Source organism: Lissotriton helveticus, chromosome 2_1, assembly GCF_964261635.1.
Source record: "Lissotriton helveticus chromosome 2_1, aLisHel1.1, whole genome shotgun sequence".
NCBI classification, from domain to species: Eukaryota; Metazoa; Chordata; class Amphibia; order Caudata; family Salamandridae; genus Lissotriton; species Lissotriton helveticus.
The window spans coordinates 378,149,296-378,173,825 of NC_136059.1; positions in this window are offsets into that span (position 1 = coordinate 378,149,296).

Here is a 24,530-nt window from a genome sequence, read left to right on the forward strand (position 1 = left end):
AGTGTGAAATATCTTAATAGATATAACTAACTTCTGCTCTCTCCATTTCACGCAGCACAGCAACTTGACCTGCTGCCCTGCTTTGTATGAAATGCTCCCAAATATGCCCCCTGTGGATAATATCCATAGTAGAGAGAAGCTGCAACAACAATGGCGCAAGTCACAAAAAAGTAACAAATCTGTACTTGTAGATTTAAACCTATGTGCAAATGCAGTGTTAATAATTAATAGAGCTAAGAAACATATGTTTTAAACAAACTGTACCTTTGTGAATAGGCTTCATTTTTAGGTCTCGCCGGCGAGTATATAGTAGGCGAAACAAACTCTTGACTAAGCGCGGATTACGTGCAGTTCATGTGATGCACTCGTGTGAGACGCGTGTGCACGTCAAACTTATCAGCCTCGCACCAAACACCATCTGGCTCGTATCCGACTTCAGAGGAATCCGCTCTCAAGCCTCTCCCGCCCCTCGCCATCAGACTTCAAAGAAAAGCGCTCCAGCTCCCCTCTCCCCTCCCCCAGCAATGCCGATTTCTTTGGATAGTCGCAGATACCAGCAGGCAGCCAGTGACCTACATGTCCTTACATGTTAAATTACTCCTATTGCTGATAAGTATTTGCCGCACACGGAAACGGTCCGTCTATCACTTCTCACTCACACCCCATGCTCGTTCCCTCCCACTCGCTCGCTCCCCTGCTCCCCCACTCCCCCATCAAGCCGCTCGCACACCACAATTCCACCATTTGTGCCCATCAGACTTCAAAAGAATGCCTCCCCCGCCCCCGCCACAGCAATGCCGAGATCTTGTTTTAAAATGGCTTTCCGTCCATTTCACGGCGCATACATTCCCTTTTGCCTCCCTCCTGATATTTTACTAAACGCTGACGTATTGTCCTTGTTTGTTTTAGTCCTTACTTCTGTATTTAAACCTTGTCTTTGTGTTACATTAGTTGGAACCCAATAGTACTGTACTTTACAGCAATAAGAATAATTTGATTTTTATTACACTAAATCGGGAACTATGTTTAAGTGGCTACATATTTTTGTTTTCTGTTTTTCCGACATGGGTTCGTAATATTGTAACATTTTTAATTAACCATTGCTTTCATAGGCCAGATATATTGTGTTTGCCAGTGCTTGTTTGATTTGCCAACCTTTTACAAAACTTGGAAAAGAGTTGCACAGTATGGCCATTCCTGGTCGATTCAGAAATTCTGCTTCTGAGTGACTTTGTCGGCCATGAGTTCTGCACCTGATTTGCACTTCTCTTCTGTGCACGACATTTCGCCACCAAATTGCAAACATTACGTATTGTGGCATCTCTCGGTTATTTCTGACTTCTTTGGATAGTCGCAGATACCAGCAGGCGGCCAGTGACCTACATGTCCTTACATGTTTAATTACTCCTATTGCTGATAAGTATTTGCCGCACACGGAAACGGTCCGTCTATTACAATCTCTTCCGGCGCATCCGCACTTCATGTCACGTTACATCCGCTCTGTACTGGGACGCGGACTAATGGGTTCAAAAAACAAGCCCTTAGTTTGATCACGACGTTAGTATAGAGTCTCCGGTAAATTATCAGAAGATTGTGTATGGTTTTCATCTTGAAACTCTTAATTGTCCCTGCTACTAATGAAATGATGTATATTTACTCCTGCAGGCAGGCAGCCCGTCGCTGCCCTCACACAAAACCTTTCAATTTCAAAGGATCGCTGAGTGTGGTCGAACCTTCTGTTTGTGGAGAGCCTTGCACACAGTCTGTCGGTTCTCCCTTTACCTGGTAGTTTGGGGAATAAAAAACCACTGTTTCTAAACATGCATTAGTGGTAGACAATATTAAACTATTATTACTAACTACCTCACTATCTCTCTCTATCGCTCACTACCTCACTCTCTCTCTCTCACTACCTCACTCTCTCTCTCTCACTACCTCACTCTCTCTCTCTCACTACCTCACTCTCTCTATCTCACTACCTCACAACCTCACTCTCTCTCTATCTCACTACCTCACAACCTCAATCTCCCTCACTACCTCACTCTCTCACTACCTCACTACCTCTGTCTCTCACTACCTCACTCTCCATCTACCTCACTCTCTCTCTCTCACTGCCTCACTCTCTCTCTATCTCACTATCTCACTACCTCACTACTTCACTCTCTCTCTATCTCACTACCTCACTCTCTCTCGATCGGCCTACCTCACTCTCTCTCTATCTCACTACCTCACTCTCTCTCGATCGGCCTACCTCACTCTCTCTCTATCTCACTACCTCAGGCTCTCTCACCCTCACTACCTCAATCTCTCTATTTCACTACCTCAATAATCTATCACTACCTCACTCTCTATCTAACTACCTCACTCTCTCTCTATCTCACTACCTCACTCTTTCACACCCTCTCTCTCTCTCACACACTCTCTCACACACTCTCTCTCACACACTCTCTCACACACTCACACACACACTCTCTCTCACACTCTCACACACACTCACACACACATACACTCTCTCTCTCACACACACACTCTCTCTCACACACTCTGTCTCACACACTCTCTCACACACTCTCTCACACACTCTCACACACTCGCTCACACACTCTCTCACACACTCTCTCTCACACTCTCTCACACACTCTCTCACACCCTCTCTCACACACTCTCTCACACACTCTCTCTCTCACACACTCTCTCTCACACACTCTCTCTCACACACTCTCTCACACACTCTCTCTCACTCACTCTCTGTCTCTCACACACACTCTCTCTCACACACACTCTCTCTCTTACACACACTCTCTCTTACACACTCTCTCTCTTACACACACACACACTCACACACACACACTCACTCTCTCTCACACACACTCACTCTCTCTCACACACACTCACTCTCTCTCACACTCACACTCTCTCTCACACACACACTCTCTCTCACACACACACACTCTTTCTCTCTGACATACACACTCTCTCTCACACACACACTCTCTCTCACACACACAATCTTTCTCTCTCACACACTCTCTCTCACACACTCTCTCACACACACTCTCTCTCTCACATACACTCTCTCACACACACACTCTCTCACACACACTCTCTCTCTCACACACACACTCTCTCTCACACACACACTCTCTCTCACACACTCTGTCTCACACACTCTCTCACACACTCTCTCAAACACTCTCTCTGACACTCTCCCACACACTCTCTCACACACTCTCTCTCACACTCTCTCTCTCACACACTCTCTCTCACACACTCTCTCTCACACACTCTCTCTCACACACTCTCTCACACACTCTCTCTCACACACTCTCTGTCTCTCACACACACTCTCTCTCACACAAACTCTCTCTCTTACACACACTCTCTCTTACACACTCTCTCTCTTACACACACACACACTCACACACACTCACTCTCTCTCACACACACTCACTCTCTCTCACACACACTCACTCTCTCTCACACTCACTCTCTCTCTCACACACACACACTCTCTCTCACACACACACACTCTTTCTCTCTGACATACACACTCTCTCTCTCTCACACACACACACTCTCTCTCACACACAATCTTTCTCTCTCTCACACACTCTCTCTCTCACACACTCTCTCACACACACTCTCTCTCTCACATACACTCTCTCACACACACACTCTCTCACACACTCTCTCACACATACACTCTCTCTCACACACACACTCTCTCTCACACACTCTCTCTCTAACACACACACACTCACACACACTCACTCTCTCTCACACACACTCACTCTCTCTCACACACACACTCACTCTCTCTCACACTCACACTCTCTCTCTCTCACACACACACACTCTTTCTCTCTGACATACACTCTCTCTCTCTCTCACACACACACTCTCTCTCTCACACACACTCTTTCTCTCTCTCACACACACTCTCACACACACAATCTCTCTCTCTCTCACACACACACACACACTCTCTCTCTCACACACACACACACACACTCTTTCTCACACACAGTACAGCTTTCTACCGCCACCACTCTACCACTCTCTCCACCAACACTCTACTCTTCTATCCGTCACCACTCTATCCGCCACCACCCTATCCACCACCCTATCTACCACCCTATCCACCATCCTATCCACCACTCTATGCACCACCACTCTATGCCCCACCACTCTAGCGCACAGACTCTAGCGGTCACACTCTAGCACCCACACTCTCGCGCCACCACTCTAGCGCCACCACTCTACCCGCCACCACTCTACCCGCCACCACTCTACCCGTCACCACTCTACCCGCCACCACTCTAGCGCCACCACTCTAGCGCCACTACTCTAGCCCCACCACTCTAGCGCCACCACTCTAGCGCCACCATCTAGTGCCACCACTCTTGCGCCACCACTCGATCCGCCACCACTAGATCCGCCACCACTCGATCAGCCACCACTTGATCCACCACCACTCGATTGCCCACCGCTCGATCCGCCCACCACTCGATCCAACTCCACCCTCCAACTCCAAAACCACCCTCCAACACCACCCTATAACTCCACCCTCCTAATCCACCATCCTAATCCACCCTCCAACTCCACCCTCAAAATCCACCCTCCTAATCCACCATCCAAATCATCAATCTAAGTACTACTACATCCTCAAAATCCACCCTCCAACTACAAATCCACCCTCCAACTCCACCCTCCAACTCCACCCTTCAACTCATCCAACTCCACCATCCAAATCAAAATCCTACATCCAAATCCAAATCCACCATCCAACTCTACCCTCCAACTCCACCCCCCACTCCACCCTCCAACTCCAAAACCACCCTCCAACACCACGCTACAACACCACCATCCAAACCCACAATCCTAATCCACCCAACTCCACCCTCAAAATCCACCCTCCAAAACGACCCTCCAACTTCACACTCCAACTCCACCCTCAAAATCCACCCTCAAAATCTACCATCCAAATCCACAATCCAAGTACTACTACACCCTCCAACTACAAATCCACCCTCCAACTACACCCTCCAACTACACCATCCAAATCAAAATCCTACATCCAATCCAAATCCACCATCCAACTCTACCCTCCAAATCCACCCTCCAAATTCACCCACCACCCCCCGAACTCCACCCCCAAATCCACCCTCCAACCCCACCCTCAAACTCCACCCTCCAAATCATCCCTCCAAATCCACCCTCCAACTCCACCCTCCAACTGCAACACTACCCTCCAAATCAAAAGCCAACTCCACCCTCCAAATCCACCCTCCAAATCAAAAGCCAACTCCACCCTCCAACTCCACCCTCCAACTCCACCCTCCATCTCCACTTCCACCCTCCAACTCCAAACCAGTGTATATCAATACATGTAAGTCACATAAATACAACACATATTGCATTACTAATGTTATAGGTGTCACATGTGCAAAAGTTATAACTATTAGCATTGTAAATGACAAAGCAATTATTTTCACTATTTTCCACAACAAAACATTAAAATAAAATTGGTCATTTACAATAGCAATAGCTCAAACTTTCCAAATGAGAAACATATTGCATTGCATTTTAACTCCCTGTTAACTTCAGCTGATCTGATGCTCACTTTCACCACACCTCCTTCTCTAACTCCCTATTCTATTCTCCTGTGCTGATGTAAAGTCCACATTTGTAAAGCGCACAATCACCCGTAAGGGTCTCTAGGCGCTGGGGGCCGTCGGGAAGATTAAGCAAGCTATTGCCCAGAGTCACATGGTGCTGGGCTAACCTGCCGCCGGAGCCGGGGATCGAACCGTGGTCCCCAGATATCAGTGTCAGTCGCCCTGGCCGCGGCGCCACACCTCTTCCTATCTGCTGCTCTCTTCCACCCCACCTCCTTCTTTAACTCCCTGTTCTCTTCTGCTGTGCTGATCTGTTCCTCTCTTCCAACAAACTCCTTCTCTAACTCCCTGTTCTGTTCTCTTCTCCCGTGCAGAACTGCGGATCTCTTCTTCCCTGCCTCCTTCTCTAACACCATGTTCTTTTCTCTTCTCATGTGCTGATCTGCTGCTCTCTTCCAACCCGCCTCCTTCTTTAACTCCCTGTTTTCTTTTCCTATGCTAATCTGCTGTTCTCTTCGACTCGCCTCTTTCTCAAACTCCCTGTTCTATTCTCCTGTGCTGATCTCCTGCTCTCTTCCACCCACCTACTTCTCTAACTCCCTGTTCACTTCTCTTCTCCAGAGCTGATCTGCAGCTCTCTTCAACCCGCCTCCTTCTCTACCTCCCTGTTCTCTTCTCCCGTCCTGTTCTGCTGCTCTCTTCAACACCACGTCCTTCTTTAACTCCATGTTCTCTTCGCCTGTGCTAATCTGCTGCTCTCTTCCACCCACCTCCTTCTGTAACTCCCTGTTCTCTTATGCTGTGCTGATTTGCTCCTCTCTTCCACCCACCTCCTTCTCTAACTCCCTGTTCTCTTCTCTTCTCTTCTCCCGTGCTGATCTGCTGCTCTATTACACCTCCTCATTCTCAAACTCACTGTTCTCCTCTCCTGTGGTAATCTGCTGCTCTCTTCCACCCCCCCCTCCTTCTTTAACTCCCTGTTCTCTTCTGCTGTGCTGATGTGCTCCTCTCTTCCACCCACCTCCTTCTCTAACTCCCTATTCTCTTCTCTTCTCCTGCGCAGATCTGCTGCTCTCTTCCACTCTGCCACCTTCTCTAACTCACTGTTCTCTTCTCCTGTGCTAATCTGCTGCTCTCTTCCACCCGCCTCCTTTTTTAACTCACTGTTTTCTTCTCCTGTGCTAAACTGCTGTTCTCTTCCACCCGCCTCTTTCTCTAACTTCCTGTTCTCTTATCCTGTGCTGATCTGCTGCTCTCTTCCACCCCAAATCCTTCTTTAACTCCCTGTTCTCTTTTGTTGTGCTGATCCGCTTCTCTCTTCCACCCACCTCCTTCTCTAACTCCCTGTTCTCTTCTCTTCTCCCATTCTGATCTGCTGCTCTCTTCCACTCTGCCTCCTTCTCTAACTCACTGTTCTCTTCTCCTGTGCTAATCTGCTGATCTCTTCCACCCGCCTCCTTTTTTAACTCACTGTTTTCTTCTCCTGTGCTAAACTGCTGTTCTCTTCCACCCGCCTCTTTCTCTAACTCCCTGTTCTCTTCTCCTGTGCCGATCTGATGTTCTCTTCTACCAGCATCCTTTTTAACTCCCTGTTCTCTTATCCTGTGCTGATCTGCTGCTCTCTTCCACCCCACCTCCTTCTTTAACTCCCTGTTCTCATCTGCTGTGCTGATGTGCTCCTCTCTTCCACCCACCTCTTTCTCTAACTCCCTGTTCTCTTCTCTTCTCCTGCGCAGATCTGCTGCTCTCTTCCACTCTGCCTCCTTCCCTAACTCACTGTTCTCTTCTCCTGTGCTAATCTGCTGCTCTCTTCCACCCCGCCTCCTTCTTTAACTCACTGTTTTCTTCTCCTGTGCTAAACTGCTGTTCTCTTCCACCCGCCTCTTTCTCTAACTCCCTGTTCTCTTCGCCGATCTGCTGTTCTCTTCCACCCGCATCCTTTTTAACTCCCTGTTCTCTTATCCTGTGCTGATCTGCTGCTCTCTTCCACCCCAAATCCTTCTTTAACTCCCTGTTCTCTTCTCTTGTGCTGATCTGCTTCTCCCTCCCACCCACCTCCTTCTCTAACTCCCTGTTCTCTTCTCTTCTCCCATTCGGATCTGCTGCTCTCTTCCACTCTGCCTCCTTCTCTAACTCACTGTTCTCTTCTCCTGTGCTAATCTGCTGCTCTCTTCCACCCCGCCTCCTTCTTTAACTCACTGTTTTCTTCTCCTGTGCTAAACTGCTGTTCTCATCCACCCGCCTCTTTCTCTAACTCCCTGTTCTCTTATCCTGTGATGATCTGCTGCTCTCTTCCACCCGCCTCCTTCTTTAGATCCATGTTCTCTTCTGCTGTGATGTTATGCTGCTCTCTTCCACCCACCTCCTTCTCCAAATCCCTTGTCTCTTCTCTTCTCCCGAGCTGAACTGATGCTCTCTTCCAACTGCCTTCTTCTCTAGCTCCCAGTTCTCTTCTCTTCTCCTGTGCTGATCTGCTGCTATCTTATACCCGCCTCCCTCTTTAACTCCCTGTTCTCTTCTCCTGTAGTAATCTGCTGCTCTCTTCCACCCGCCTCAGTCTTTAACTCCCTGGTCTCTTCTCCTGATCTGTTGTTTTCTTTCATCTGCCTCTTTCTTTAACTCCATGTTCTCTTCTTCTGTGCTGATCTGCTGCTCTCTTCCACCCGCTTCCTTATTTAACTCCATGTTCTCTTCACCTGAGCTAATCAGCTGCTCTCAAACACCCCACCTCTTTCTTAAACTCTGTTGTTTTCTCCTGTGCTATCTGCTGTTCTCTTCCACCCGCCTCCTTCTTTAACTCCCTGTTCTGTTCTCCCATCCTGATCTGCTGCTCTCTTCCACCCCGCCCCTTCTCAAAACCCTGTTTTCTTCTCCCGTGCTGATCTGCTGTTCCCTTCCACCGCCTACTTCTCTAACTCCCTGTTCTCTTTTCTTCGCCTGTGCTGATCTGCTGCTCTCTTCCACCCACCTCCTTCTCCAAGTCCCTTGTCTCTTCTCTTCTCCCGAGCTGAACTGATGCTCTCTTCCAACTGCCTTCTTCTCTAGCTCCCAGTTCTCTTCTCTTCTCCTGTGCTGATCTGCTGCTATCTTATACCCGCCTCCCTCTTTAACTCCCTGTTCTCTTCTCCTGTAGTAATCTGCTGCTCTCTTCCACCCGCCTCAGTCTTTAACTCCCTGGTCTCTTCTCCTGATCTGTTGTTTTCTTTCATCTGCCTCCTTCTTTAACTCCATGTTCTCTTCTTCTGTGCTGATCTGCTGCTCTCTTCCACCCGCTTCCTTATTTAACTCCATGTTCTCTTCACCTGAGCTAATCAGCTGCTCTCAAACACCCCACCTCTTTCTTAAACTCTGTTGTTTTCTCCTGTGCTATCTGCTGTTCTCTTCCACCGCCTCCTTCTTTAACTCCCTGTTCTGTTCTCCCATCCTGATCTGCTGCTCTCTTCCACCCCGCCCCTTCTCAAAACCCTGTTTTCTTCTCCCGTGCTGATCTGCTGTTCCCTTCCACCGCCTACTTCTCTAACTCCCTGTTCTCTTTTCTTCGCCTGTGCTGATCTGCTGCTCTCTTCCACCCGCCTCCTTCTTTAACTCCCTGTTCTGTTCTCCCATCCTGATCTGCTGCTCTCTCCGCCCCCTTCTCCAAAACCCAGTTCTCTTCTCCCGTGCTGATCTGCTGTTCCCTTCCACCGCCTACTTCTCTAACTCCCTGTTCTCTTCTCCTGTGCTGACCTGCTGATCTCTTCAACACGCATCCTTCTTTAACTCCCTGTTCTCTTATAATATGCTGATCTGCTTCTCTCTACCACATACATCCTTCTGTTACCGCACACTCACATACATACAACCATGCACGCACACACATACAACAGCACACATACAACCATACACACACAACCACACACATCTATCTATCGCCCTCACTCTATCTATCTATCGCCCTCACTCTATCTATCTATCGCCCTCACTCTATCTATCGCCCTCACTCTATCGCCCTCACTCTATCTGTCTATCGCACAACAACAGCATCAACACACACAACCACACACACACACACACAGACAACCACACACACAAACACAACCACACACACATACACAACCACACACACACACATACACAACCACACACAACCACACATACAAACAACCACACACACACACATACACACACACACACAACCACACATACACACAACCACACACACAACCACACACACACACAACCACACACACGCCCACACAACCACACACGCACATACGCAACCACACACACACATACGCAACCACACACAACCACACACATATACACAACCACACACACATACACAACCACACACACATAACCACACATACACACAAACACACACACACAACCACACACACAACACCACACACACACAACCACACACACACACACACACACAACCACACACACACACACAGCCACACACACACAACCACACACACACACAACCACACACAACCACACACACAAAACCACTTACACACACAACCACACACACAACCACACACACACACAACCACACACACACACACAACCACACACACCCACACAACCACACACAACCACACACACACACAACCACACACACACATACACAACCACACACACACATTCACAATCACACACACACAACCACACACACACACAATCACACGCACAACCACACACACACACAACCACACACACGCACACACACAACCACACATGCAACCCCACATGCAACCCCACACACACGCAACCCCACACAACCCCACACAACCCCACACAACTACAACCAACTACAACCACACACACAACCACAACCACACCCACTCCCACACACCCACACACACACACAACCACACACAACCACACACACAACCACACACACACACAACCACACCACACACACAACCACACACAAACAAACACACACACACAACCACACACACACAACCACACACACACAACCACACACACACAACCACACACACACACAACCACATACACACAACCACACACACAGCCACACCGTCAGTACACACTTTCACTGGGCACAGACACCATCAGTTGTCAATGCACACTTTCACTGGGCACAAACACCACCAGCCGTCAGTGCACGCTTCCACCAGGCATACACCACCAGACGTCAGTGCACGCTTTCACCAGGTGCACACACACCATCAGCCATCAGTGCACGCTTTCACCAGGCACACACACACACCACCAGCCGTCAGTGCATGCTTTCACCAGGCACATACACACACCACCAGCCGTCAGTGCATGCTTTCACCAGGCACACGCACACCACCAGCCGTCAGTGCACGCTTTCACTAGCCACACACCACCAGCCCTCAGTGCGCGCTTTCACCAGATACACACACCACCAGCCAGCAGTGCACACTTCCACCAGGCACACACACCACCAGCCATCAGTGCACAATTTCTACAGGCACACACACCACCAGCCATCAGTGCACAGATCAATGGTTAACACATCCACAATTAACTATTGTAGCAATCGCAGTATGGCACACTTTACTTTTAAACATATACATCGAAAGCGCAGAATGCCAACATTGCTACAAAAATAAATACACATTTTTTGGCCTACAGTAGATAGACTTTTAATTAATGCGAGACCTATTGCATTGCAAATGCTTGTTTATAGCTGGGACTACTAGAGGCACACACAATAACCAAGTCAGAACCCATGAATGGTGATTCCTGAGGCTGCTGGAATGTGAAAGTTATTTACGAATATCCCCTTTTAATTGCAGGTCAATGGATATAAGAGAATGCCACCTGTTTAAAGCATGGGTGGGAATATTGGCTCAGCCCTAGAGGTAAACATCCTGTATTACTGACTTGACCATATCAGCTACAGAACATTATCATCACGCGTAAACAATACTTTCTGCTGCTAGTTACCATGTGGAGTAACATTGCATATGGACTGCACAACCAATTGCACAACTGAACATATTTGCTTACTATGTTACGTAACCTTGGCACTTGGCACAGAAGCAATACTGGAAACATCATAAAGTCTTTTCATCGATTGAGAGCCAAAGTCAATAGTTAATGTAAATATCTAGTGCCTATTGTGCGTCTGGAATTTACAGAGGTATTACTGGAAATGTTTGTGGCAACTGGGTTCTGTAACATTTATTTTTTCACTAAATTGTTAATGAACAGTATTGAAATGTTCAATTTGATGCATGTATGCGTTGTATTGGTTAAATGATTTACCCCAGGGTTCATTATGTCCTGGGTGTGTAAAAGACTGCATATTTTGAGATCTGTAAATGGAATGAGGCGATTTTGTTTCCCAGATAAAATTCTCTAGCGCTGCTGTAAGTATCCCCTTAATTGGCAATTCTGACTTGTGTGTAAACTTCTCTTTGCACACAAAACAGAATTGACCTCATTTCCTATAATCAAGGATAAGTATGTACATTTCAAATGTAGGCTTTCATGCTCTGTCTTTTATCTAAAACTTTGTTAAAGTTCATCCATATTAAATTCACACAGAGCATTAAAAGTTTGTCTGTGTAGCATCCTCCAGAGTCTCGGGAGCATGCAATGGAATATGCCAGACACACAGATTTATTTTGTTCGAATTTATTCCTCAGCATACATTCAAATACTGCCCTCTCATTGTGTCATAACTATTAATAACCACTCCTTCAGAAGTTATGCAATTCCTTGTTGAGTCCGCCCAGAACTACAAGGGTCAAAGTGCACACAGTGAAATGGTAGGGATGCACCCTGCTTCTGCACCAATGGCACAGATTCTGATGCTTGATCTGGACTGTCAGGCAGGGTTGCCTCAATCATGATACCAGGAGCTAATGACGTTTGAGGTAAGTGCTGAAAGTGTGATGAGTCACGTGTGATTGACTTTCTGGGCTGATGTGCCGTCACCATATGTCTCTTTGATATCACAACCCTCACAAGATGACATGAAATGGAGTGTCTGTTTTCTGCTTTCACTCTACTTGACCAGGACCCAGTCATCTTAATCGAAGACTGTTTCCTGAGCTCATCAGCATCGATAGGCATATATTTTCATCTGCCCATGACACAAACATTATCAGCATTCAAGGATTGTTCTACTCTCACCTGTGACACTTTGGTTTCAATAGCTCTCCCAAATACTTAGGTGGCAGGACTATCACCAATTATGGAGTGAGGAGTTGAACGATAGGCATGGATGACTTGACACAGGGCCTGGTTCAACTTGATTACCTCTGTTGATGTTAGTTGACTTACCCATTTGAGGGAACCGCTCAGCCCTCCACAGGGCTTGGTTGCCCCACTCACTGCTGCCGCTCCTGCCTGCCTTTGCCGCCTCCTGCCTGCAGATTCCTTCGCTCGCTGCCCGCTGCTCCTGGGAATTTCCCGCTGCTCCTGGGAATTTCCCGCTGCCCGCTGCTCCTGGGAATTTCCCGCTGCTCCTGGGAATTTCCCGCTGCCCGCTGCTTCTTGGAATTTCCCGCCGCTGCCTCCCTGCGCCCCCCCCTGTGATTCCATTCGCCGCCCCGCTCCCGCCACCCAGCTGCTCCTCCCTCCCGGCTCCTTACTTATGACGCCCCCAGAGCGACCGCACAGCGGACGTGCGCAGCGGGAGCGCCGATTGAGCGCCGAAGGTGCGCCAAAGGTAAGCCCGTCTGCGCCCGTCCGCGCCTGGCCCGCGCCCAGCGCCAGGACCCCTGGCCCTCCCCGCCGAGGCAAGACGACCCGACTGACCTACGACGCCGCCACTTTCAACGCACTCAATGCCGGCCGGACCCACGCCTGCTGCCGAGCCACCCCGAGACGCACCCACGGACCCTTCACCTGCTGCACCTGCAAGTTCACCTGCCTCCGAACCTGCCCCGCACCCGCCAAGACAAACACCAGCAGCAACCACCTCAAGTGCATCCTGATCAACACCCGTTCCGTCCACAGACACGCCGTGGAACTCTGGAACCTCCTCGACGCTACATCACCGGACGTCGCCTTCCTCACGGCAACCTGGATGAACGCCTTCTCTGCACCCGACATCGCCATCGCCATCCCGGACGGGTACAAGATCATCAGGAGGGACCGCATCAACCAGACCGGAGGTGGCATCGCCATCGTCCACAGGAACACCATCCGCATCACGACCGACGCCAACGACTCCTTCGCTGCAGCCGAACATCTCCACTTCCAGATTCACACCGACCCTAAGACGACCCTCAGAGGCACCCTCATCTACAGACCCCCGGGACCACGCACACAATTCAGCGAAGACATCACAGACTTCATCAGCCCGCACGCCCTCCCCTCCACTGACTACATCCTCCTCGGGGACCTCAACTTCCACCTGGAGAAGAACAAGGACCGCAACACCACCGCCCTGCTGGAAAACCTCGCCAACCTCGGACTCAAGCAACTGGTCAACACCCCCACTCACTACGCCGGCCACACGCTTGATCCCGTCTTCTCTTCCAGCAAGTACATCACCTTCAGCCATGCCACCGGACTCCACTGGACCGACCATAGCTGCGTCCACTTCAGCTTCAAAAGATCCACGACCCACCACCACCCGCAACAGGTGCCTCACAGGAATTGGAGCAAGATCACCGCAGACCAGCTCACCACCTCCCTCAGCCAGAGCCCACCCGCCAACACAACGGACCCCAACAAAGCAGCCCGCAACTTCACACAGTGGCTGACCGCCTGCGCCGACGACCTCGCGCCACTAAAGAACCCTCCCAGCAGACCCAGAAGCAAGAAGGCATCCTGGTTCACCGATGACCTCAAGGACTCCAAGAAGACCTGCCGCACCCTCGAGAAAGCCTGGCTCCTCGACCGGACCACCGACAACATGACCGCCCTCAAACATGCTACCCGCAAGCACCACCAGCTCATCCGCACCACCAAGAAGAAATCCCTGAAGGAACGACTGGACAACAACGCCCACGACAGCAAAGAGCTCTTCACTATCGTCAAGGAGTTCTCCAACCCCAGCACCGGCACCAACGACATCACTCCGTCACAAGACCTCTGCAACTCCCTCGCCTCGTTCTTCCACCGCAAGATCGCCGACATCCACAACAGCTGCGGCGCCCCACCCACGCATCCAACCGTCGAACCAACGCCCCCCACCGCCACCCTTCGCACCTGGACCACGGTGACCACCGAAGACACAGCCCGCACGATGAACACCATCCACTCCGGATCACCGACCGACCCCTACCCACACCACGTCTTCAACAAGGCCGACTACACCATCGCACCCCAACTCCGGAACATCATCAACGCCTCCTTCCACACCGCCACCTTCCCGGAGAGCTGGAAGCACGCCGAGATCAGCGCCCTCCTGAAGAAACCTACAGCGGACCCCACCGATCTCAAAAACTTCCGCCCCATCTCGCTCCTCCCTTTTCCTGCTAAAGTCATCGAGAAGATCATCAACAGACAGCTGACCGCCTTCCTCGAGACGAACGGATCCCTCGACCCCTCGCAGACGGCTTCAGAGCCAACCACAGAACCGAGACCGCCCTCATCGCAGCCACCGACGACATCCAGACCCTGCTCGACAAGGGGGAAACAGTGGCCCTCATCCTCCTGGACCTCTCCGCTGCGTTTGACATGGTCTGCCACCGCACCCTAGTCCAGCGCCTCAGCAACATCGGTATCCAAGAGAAGGCACTGGAGTGGATCATCTCGTTCCTCGCCGGAAGAACACAAAGAGTCCGCCTCCCCCCGTTTCGCTCCGAGGCCACCGAAGTCATCTGCGGCGTCTCGCAAGGATCTTCACTCAGCCCCACCCTCTTCAACATCTACATGAAACCTCTTGCAGCCATCGCACGCCAGCACAACCTCAACATCATCTCTTACGCCGACGACACCCAGCTGATCCGCACCCTCACCAGAGACCCCGACACCGCCAGAACCTGCCTACACGAAGGGATTAAAGACGTCGCCGAGTGGATGAAGGACAGCCGCCTGAAACTGAACTCGGACAAGATGGAGGTCCTCATCCTGGGATCTTCGCCCTCCGCCTGGCACGACTCCTGGTGGCCCCCAGCCCTGGGCACCGCACCCAAGCCAACCGACCACGCACGCAACCTGGGCTTCATCCTGGACCCCTCCCTCTCGATGACCAGACAAGTCAACGCCGTCTCCTCATCGTGCTTCAACACCCTGCGTATGCTTCGCAAGATCTTCCGCTGGATCCCGACCGAGACCAGGAAGACTGTCACCGAGGCACTCGTCACCAGCCGACTGGACTACGGAAACGCCCTCTACGCCGGAACCACAGCCAAGCTACAGAAAAAAATCCAGCGCATCCAGAACGCCTCCGCCCGACTCATCCTGGATGTCCCCCGATGCAGCCACATCTCCAGCCACCTGAGGAACCTGCACTGGCTCCCCGTCGACAAGAGGATCACGTTCCGGCTCCTCACCCATGCACACAAGTCTCTCCACGACCTGGGCCCCAAGTACCTCAACGACCGTCTGACCTTCTACACGCCCACCAGCCAGCTACGGTCCACCAGCCTCGCCCTCGCAGCCGTACCACGCATCCGAAGAGCCACCGCCGGAGGAAGATCCTTCTCTTACCTGGCTGCCAAGACTTGGAACTCCCTCCCCATCCACTTCGGCTGACCCAGGACCATCTCGCCTTCAGGAAACAACTCAAGACCTGGCTGTTCGAGCAGTAGCGTACCCCTCCCCCCAAGCGCTTTGAGACCCTCCCGGGTGAGTAGTGCGCTATACAAATGGCATGATTGATTGATTGAATGAATCGTTCCACAACACCATTAGCTAAGGGCCACAGAGGTGTGCCATTTTGATTCTTGACATTTAGGGGCTAATTATGATGTTAGGTGGAGTTGAGTCTGCCCGACAACGTCTCAGTCCTGTGACCGACCGACTTCTGGTCAGCAATCCAGACTGCCTAATTAGGATGTGACTGAACACTGTTTGGTCGCATTCCTACATTTCCCTTTGGGAGCATGCATTACGGCCGTAAACCGGCCACAATACATGCTCAAATAGGGAAATGGGAAGTGCTGTTCATCCCTGCATCTTGTGGCAGGATCCTCATGCTGTCTGCCACGGGGCGCAGGGATCAACAGGGGGGCACCATTGGTGCCCCCTCAGCCCCCAACTGGAGGTCGCGCACCAAGGGGGCCCTGCTGTGGGTCCCCAAACACGCTTTCTAACATGGTTTCCATGTCGGACAGGCTGGCATGGAAATCATGCCAGAAACCGTGTATCGTAATCCCAAGAGCGGAAAGCCCGCCCTTTGGGATTACGAGCTGGTTCTGACTGGCCAATGGGCTCTTTGATCCCGTTGGAAGCCATCCGGAATGACCGGCCAGTTTAGTTTCCGACTGCAAGCATTGTAATGCGACAGTCAGAAAGTAAACCGATGGGCCGATTATGATGCAGCTCAGAATGCCACGAAGATCGGTCAGAGCCTTTACGAGCTGTATCGTAATCGGCCCCTTAGTCTGACCAGAAATTCCTTTGCTAATGAACAGCGGAAATACCTCACACTGCTAAGATGTCATTCAGCCACTCAATGACCTTGACATGGGTAGTTGATGTTTGCTCCACTACTAAAGTAACACTTGAATACTCATCAACAACTACCAGAAGATGATGTTCCTTTTCTAAAAGTCCAAAGAAATCAACTGTAATTCTTTCCCCTGCATGTGCAGGAAGGTCAAACATCATCAATGGGTGCCTTTTCACCTTAGAAGAAAGGCAGTTACAAGATGGAAATCTTTCAGTTCCCTCTCCACTCGCTAATCTAGAGGCGGGTACCACACTAGGTCCCTCGGGGCTCTTTTGGTGGCTACAATGCCAGGATGTCCTTCATGGGCTAGTTTAATTGACTTGCTGCCTAAGGCTCAAAGGAATGGTAATTTGTGAGCCTTTCAATACAACACCTTCAATGATAATGGGCTGTTCATCCTGTACACTCTAGAATTTTTTTAATTCGACTTCATCATCAAAGGTTCGAGCATCCCTCTTGCACAATTGAGTTAAAATGATGTCCTTGAGGATAAGCAGGTTCGGATCAGCATTAATAGCAGCAATGATCTGTTAAATGGACAGGGCTGCTGGCGTGCTGGACCTCACTATGAAGTTAATGTACTCCTCAGCTGTTTAAGATGTCGAACAGTGTCGCTGTAATGGTACTCATGAAAAGTATTAAAGTGGTCGATACGCACAGCCTGTTTTCATATGTTGGATAAATTGAGAATTTGTCGCGTGCAGACAAGGTTTACTGTCTAAACCACACAGTGTTACAAGAATAAACTAAATATTGCAACCCCCTGGTGCACAGCGTATAAAACAAGGAATTGTTTTAATACATTTTATATTGAAGTTTCGAAAGCAAAGTCTTTAAGTACTGTGAAGTCTTTAATCAAAATCACTTATTTTCAATGATCAAATATTTTGATATTTGACAGTCTTCATAACTTTTGTGGTTTGAATAAACTCATAATGTATACACATCCAATAAGTTTTTAACCATCATCCCAATGCATTTCGGGCATAAGGGTTGCCCTTCGTCAGGGGATTAATCTAAAGAAAAACAAAATGAAGGGTTCTCAAAAGAGGAAGTACTCGAGTAGCCTTTAAGAGTCAATGTCATTGTAGTCATGCAGGTGCAGAGAGTTTACACCCCAAGAAATAGGAGAAAGTGACAGTGTCAGTAGTATGGGCATTATACAGTTATAAAGAGTATAGACACAGAGGAATTCTCAAGATATGTGGCTAAAAAATGAGGTGATGAAACAAATAAGTCGCGTTATGATCAATCAAATAGGAAAGAATGTGAGTCTCACCCAGTGAACATGAATTATTAACGATGTGTGAGTATAAATCTGCTGGTGGCCGGTGAGTAAAGTCAGTATCTGAAGTGCAAATGGCATGCAGAAATCGTGTGCAGTGCAATTTATAAAACACCAAGTAATGAGAAAATACGCTTATTCTCACGTGTGGGCAAATGCGCTGAGTCTTCAACGTTCTGTTAAAGGGATATAATAGAAAACGTGTGCTCCGGTTAAAAAGTTAGTTAACCGGCATGGTGTTAATCAACGCACCACTGTCTATGATAAAGGTAATGGGGCGACTGTTGATCTGTATTGTAATCTTGGGGTAATGTCCAAATTAAGTTTATTGTTTCATGTGGTGGTTTGCCTTTGTATTTAGTTCTTCTTTGCAAACAGCCACACCTATATGTGCCTGTTGATCTTTTGTCGATGTCATCATCGCACATTCATCTTCTTCACTGGTGCTCCACAATGACGTTGACAAACCTTTCCAGGATGAACTTGGTGACAATCATCTTTGTCTGGTTTCAGCTTGTCGTAATTGATGTTGCTTCTTTCGCTTTGTGGGTGTGGCGAGAATGCTTCTGCAACATTCTGGTGTCCATTTTCTCGTCATCCTGTGACATAAGTAGTTTCTCGTTCTCTTTACAACCTTTATGACGTAGTTTTCTTTACTACAACCTTTGTACATTTGTCCTATGGCTGGACGGCTCTCTGAGAGAATATCAATGCAAAAAATGTAGATGAAAAATTATAGGATGCAAAAATATCAAATCTCTATACAGGTAAGTACAAAAATATTGAGAACATTTTTTAAAAATATACTTGTACAAAATATCAATGTGTGTGTGTATATATATTACCTACTGGCGATAGCCAGTAGGTATATATATTTAGGATTTTTTTCCTATGGGATTTTTGAAAATTCTATGTCGAATAACTTTGGCGTTTGAGGACAGAATTGGCTGAAATTTTCATTTTGTTTCTGAGCAGCCCCTGAAAATTTGGGGGGGTTTCGTTAAGGGGGGGCCGAGAAAAAAGGGGGGTCCCAAAACGTGTTTTTCCCATGCAATTTTCCATAGGGCGGTTGGCCTCACTTTTAGCCTGAACGGCTGAATGGATTTACACCAAACTTGGCAAAATTGTAGGGACTGGCAGCCCGATGTGCCTTTGCTATGTCTCAAGATATAGGCTCCAGTGGTTTTTACGAAAATTAACTTTGAAAAATATATATTGGGCTACATTGGGCTATATAAATGTTGGAGCCCAAATGTAGCCCAATGTAGCCCAATGTAGCCCAATGTAGCCCAATGTAGCCCAAAGATGGCCACCAGAGACAAAAAAAAACAAATGTAGCCCAAATATCAGCCAGATGTAGCCCAACTATAGCCCAATGACAGAATGTCCCAGAGTGTTCTAAAGAACAACTAGAGTGCTAACAGTCCTACTTATTACAAAGGTATGGCACACCTGAAGCCATCTTGATTGGAATAAAGTGGTAACTCTTAAAACATTTAATTTAAAAAGGAACAAAATGAGGGGGTTCATTTTGCCATAGAAAGTATGATTAGCGAATATATGACGAAATCCCGCATACCATCAGTCCGCAAAAAAAATCCCGCATGTACTATTAGGCCGCAAATTAAAATAACAAAAACTTTTAGAACGAATATGCCTTTAGCGTACACTAAACAACTAAACTACCCTAAACCCTAAAACACTACCCCCAGCATGACCCTACACTACACAAACAGTACAACACTACCCTAAACCCTAAAACACTACCCCCAGCATGACCCTACACTACACAAACACTACAACACTACCCTAAACCCTAAAACACTACCCCCAGCATGACCCTACACTACGCATACACTACAACACTACCCAAAACCCTAAAACACTACACCCCAGCATGACCCTACACTACGCAAACACTACAACACTACCCTAAACCCTAAAACACTACCCCCAGCATGACCCTACACTACACAAACACTACAACACAATCCTAAACCCTAAAACACTACCCCCAGCATGACCCTACACTACGCAAACACTACAACACAACCCTAAACCCTAAAACACTACCCCCAGCATGACCCTACACTACGCAAACACTACAACACTACCCTAAACCCTAAAACACTACCCCCAGCATGACCCTACACTACGCAAACACTACAACACTACCCAAAACCCTAAAACACTACACCCCAGCATGACCCTACACTACGCAAACACTACAACACTACCCAAAACCCTAAAACACTACACCCCAGCATGACCCTACACTACGCAAACACTACAACACTACCCTAAACCCTAAAACACTACCCCCAGCATGACCCTACACTACGCAAACACTACAATACTACCCTAAACCCTAAAACACTACCCCCAGCATGACCCTACACTACGCAAACACTACAACACTACCCTAAACCCTAAAACACTACCCCCAGCATGACCCTACACTACGCAAACACTACAACACTACCCTAAACCCTAAAACACTACCCCCAGCATGACCCTACACTACGCAAACACTACAACACTACCCTAAACCCTAAAACACTACCCCCAGCATGACCCTACACTACGCAAACACTACAACACTACCCGAAACCCTAAAACACTACCCCCAGCATGACCCTACACTACGCAAACACTACAACACTACCCTAAACCCTAAAACACTACCCCCAGCATGACCCTACACTACACAAACACTACAACACTACCCTAAACCCTAAAACACTACCCCCAGCATGACCCTACACTACGCATACACTACAACACTACCAAAAACCCTAAAACACTACACCCCAGCATGACCCTACACTACGCAAACACTACAACACTACCCTAAACCCTAAAACACTACCCCCAGCATGACCCTACACTACACAAACACTACAACACAATCCTAAACCCTAAAACACTACCCCCAGCATGACCCTACACTACGCAAACACTACAACACAACCCTAAACCCTAAAACACTACCCCCAGCATGACCCTACACTACGCAAACACTACAACACTACCCTAAACCCTAAAACACTACCCCCAGCATGACCCTACACTACGCAAACACTACAACACTACCCAAAACCCTAAAACACTACACCCCAGCATGACCCTACACTACGCAAACACTACAACACTACCCTAAACCCTAAAACACTACCCCCAGCATGACCCTACACTACGCAAACACTACAACACTACCCAAAACCCTAAAACACTACACCCCAGCATGACCCTACACTACGCAAACACTACAACACTACCCTAAACCCTAAAACACTACCCCCAGCATGACCCTACACTACGCAAACACTACAACACTACCCTAAACCCTAAAACACTACCCCCAGCATGACCCTACACTACGCAAACACTACAACACTACCCTAAACCCTAAAACACTACCCCCAGCATGACCCTACACTACGCAAACACTACAACACTACCCTAAACCCTAAAACACTACCCCCAGCATGACCCTACACTACGCAAACACTACAACACTACCCAAAACCCTAAAACACTACCCCCAGCATGACCCTACACTACGCAAACACTACAACACTACCCAAAACCCTAAAACACTACCCCCCAGCATGACCCTACACTACGCAAACACTACAACACTACCCAAAACCCTAAAACACTACCCCCAGCATGACCCTACACTACGCAAACACTACAACACTACCCAAAACCCTAAAACACTACCCCCAGCATGACCCTACACTACGCAAACACTACAACACTACCCAAAACCCTAAAACACTACACCCCAGCATGACCCTACACTACGCAAACACTACAACACTACCCAAAACCCTAAAACACTACACCCCAGCATGACCCTACACTACGCAAACACTACAACACTACCCAAAACCCTAAAACACTACCCCCAGCATGACCCTACACTACGCAAACACTACAACACTACCCAAAACCCTAAAACACTACCCCCAGCATGACCCTACACTGCGCAAACACTACAACACTACCCTAAACCCTAAAATACTACACCCCAGCATGACCCTACACTACGCAAACACTACAACACTACGCAAAACCCTAAAACACTACCCCCAGCATGACCCTACACTACGCAAACACTACAACACTACCCAAAACCCTAAAACACAACCCCCAGCATGACCCTACACTACGCAAACACTACAACACTACCCAAAACCCTAAAACACTACCCCCAGCATGACCCTACACTGCGCAAACACTACAACACTACCCTAAACCCTAAAATACTACACCCCAGCATGACCCTACACTACGCAAACACTACAACACTACCCAAAACCCTAAAACACTACCCCCAGCATGACCCTACACTACGCAAACACTACAACACTATCCTAAACCCTAAAACACTACGCCCAGCATGACCCTACACTACGCAAACACTACAACACTACCCTAAACCCTAAAACACTAGCCCCAGCATGACCCTACACTATGCAAACACTACAACACAACCCTAAACCCTAAAACACTACCCCCAGCATGACCCTACACTACGCAAACACTACAACACTACCCTAAACCCTAAAACACTACCCCCAGCATGACCCTACACTACGCAAACACTACAACACAACCCTAAACCCTAAAACACTACCCCCAGCATGACCCTACACTAAACAACCACCACAACTCTACACTACACTAACACAACACTACACTACACAACACTACACTACACTACACAATCACTAACCCACGAAAAAATTAACACAAACCCACTTACCTCTCTCGTCATCGTGGTTTTCACAACGCAAATGCATTTACCATACATGCCTTTAAAACGTAATTCTTTGTAAAGGCATGCGCGATAAATGCACATGCGTTTTGAAAAAATGCGGGATAATGGTATGCGAGGTCAATGACCTTGCGGGATAATGGTATGCGGACTGAAAGTCTGCGGGATAAAAAATGCGGGAAAATGGCTGCAAACCATGATTAGCTGCAGACTTCCCTGGTGAGCACTAGCTTTACTACAGTGATCTAATGAGCAACTAGAGTGCTAACATTCAGAATTTATGGCAAATGTGTGACACATCTGAATGCCTTCTTGATAGAACCAAAGTAAACAAGCATTGAAAATGCAATAGATCTCGCCCTCGTTTAAGTTAAAGCCATTCTGTTTGTAATGAGGTGGCTTTTTAGCTTTGCTTTTATTAGTGTTTTTAAAACTTTCATGTAAATAACATGCATATGTATGCATATATGTATATGTATGCATTTATATTTATATAGATATGCAGATTATATATGTTTATATATGTATATTACCTACTGGCGATAGCCAGTGGGTATATATAGTTAGGATTTTTTCTCTATGGGATTTCTGAAAATTCTATGTCTAATAACTTTGGCGTTTGTGGACGGAATTGGCTAACATTTTCAGGAAAATTGCACTGTTTGTTTCTGAGCAGCCCCTGAAAATTTGGGGGGGTTTCGCCAAGGGGGGGCTGAGAAAAAAGGGGGGTCCCAAAACGCGTTTTTCCCATTCATTTTTCCATAGGGCGGTTGGACTCACTTTTAGCTCGAACGGCTGAATAGATTTACATGAAACTTGGCAAAATTGTAGATATGATTTGCCCGACGTGCCTTTGCTATGTCTCAATATATGTGCTCCAGTGGATTTTGAGAAATTAACGTTTAAAAAAATATATATATCTTTGACAGCGCTCCGGTTAGCGCCCCGGTTCGCGTACCTGACGCGTAACGGAACTTCGCGAAGCGTAGCTGATTGGCTCTCCGGTGTCTGTCAACATTCTAAACAGTCCGGAGCGGCCGCCATCTTGTCTCTCGGTACGATCGAGAGACAAGATGTGGTGAAAAACGAAGGGGGAAATGAAGGAAAGGGGGCAAGGTAGACCACTCCTGACCCCCTAGGATTGATGAGGGGGATATTAAAGTCCCCCGCGATTTTTCGCGGTAGAGGCTCTTCCCGGTACGCGAACCGGGCAGCTAACCGGCAGCGTAAAGGGAGTCCGCCATCTTGTGTTTTTGGAGCGTCCGGTTCGCGTACCGG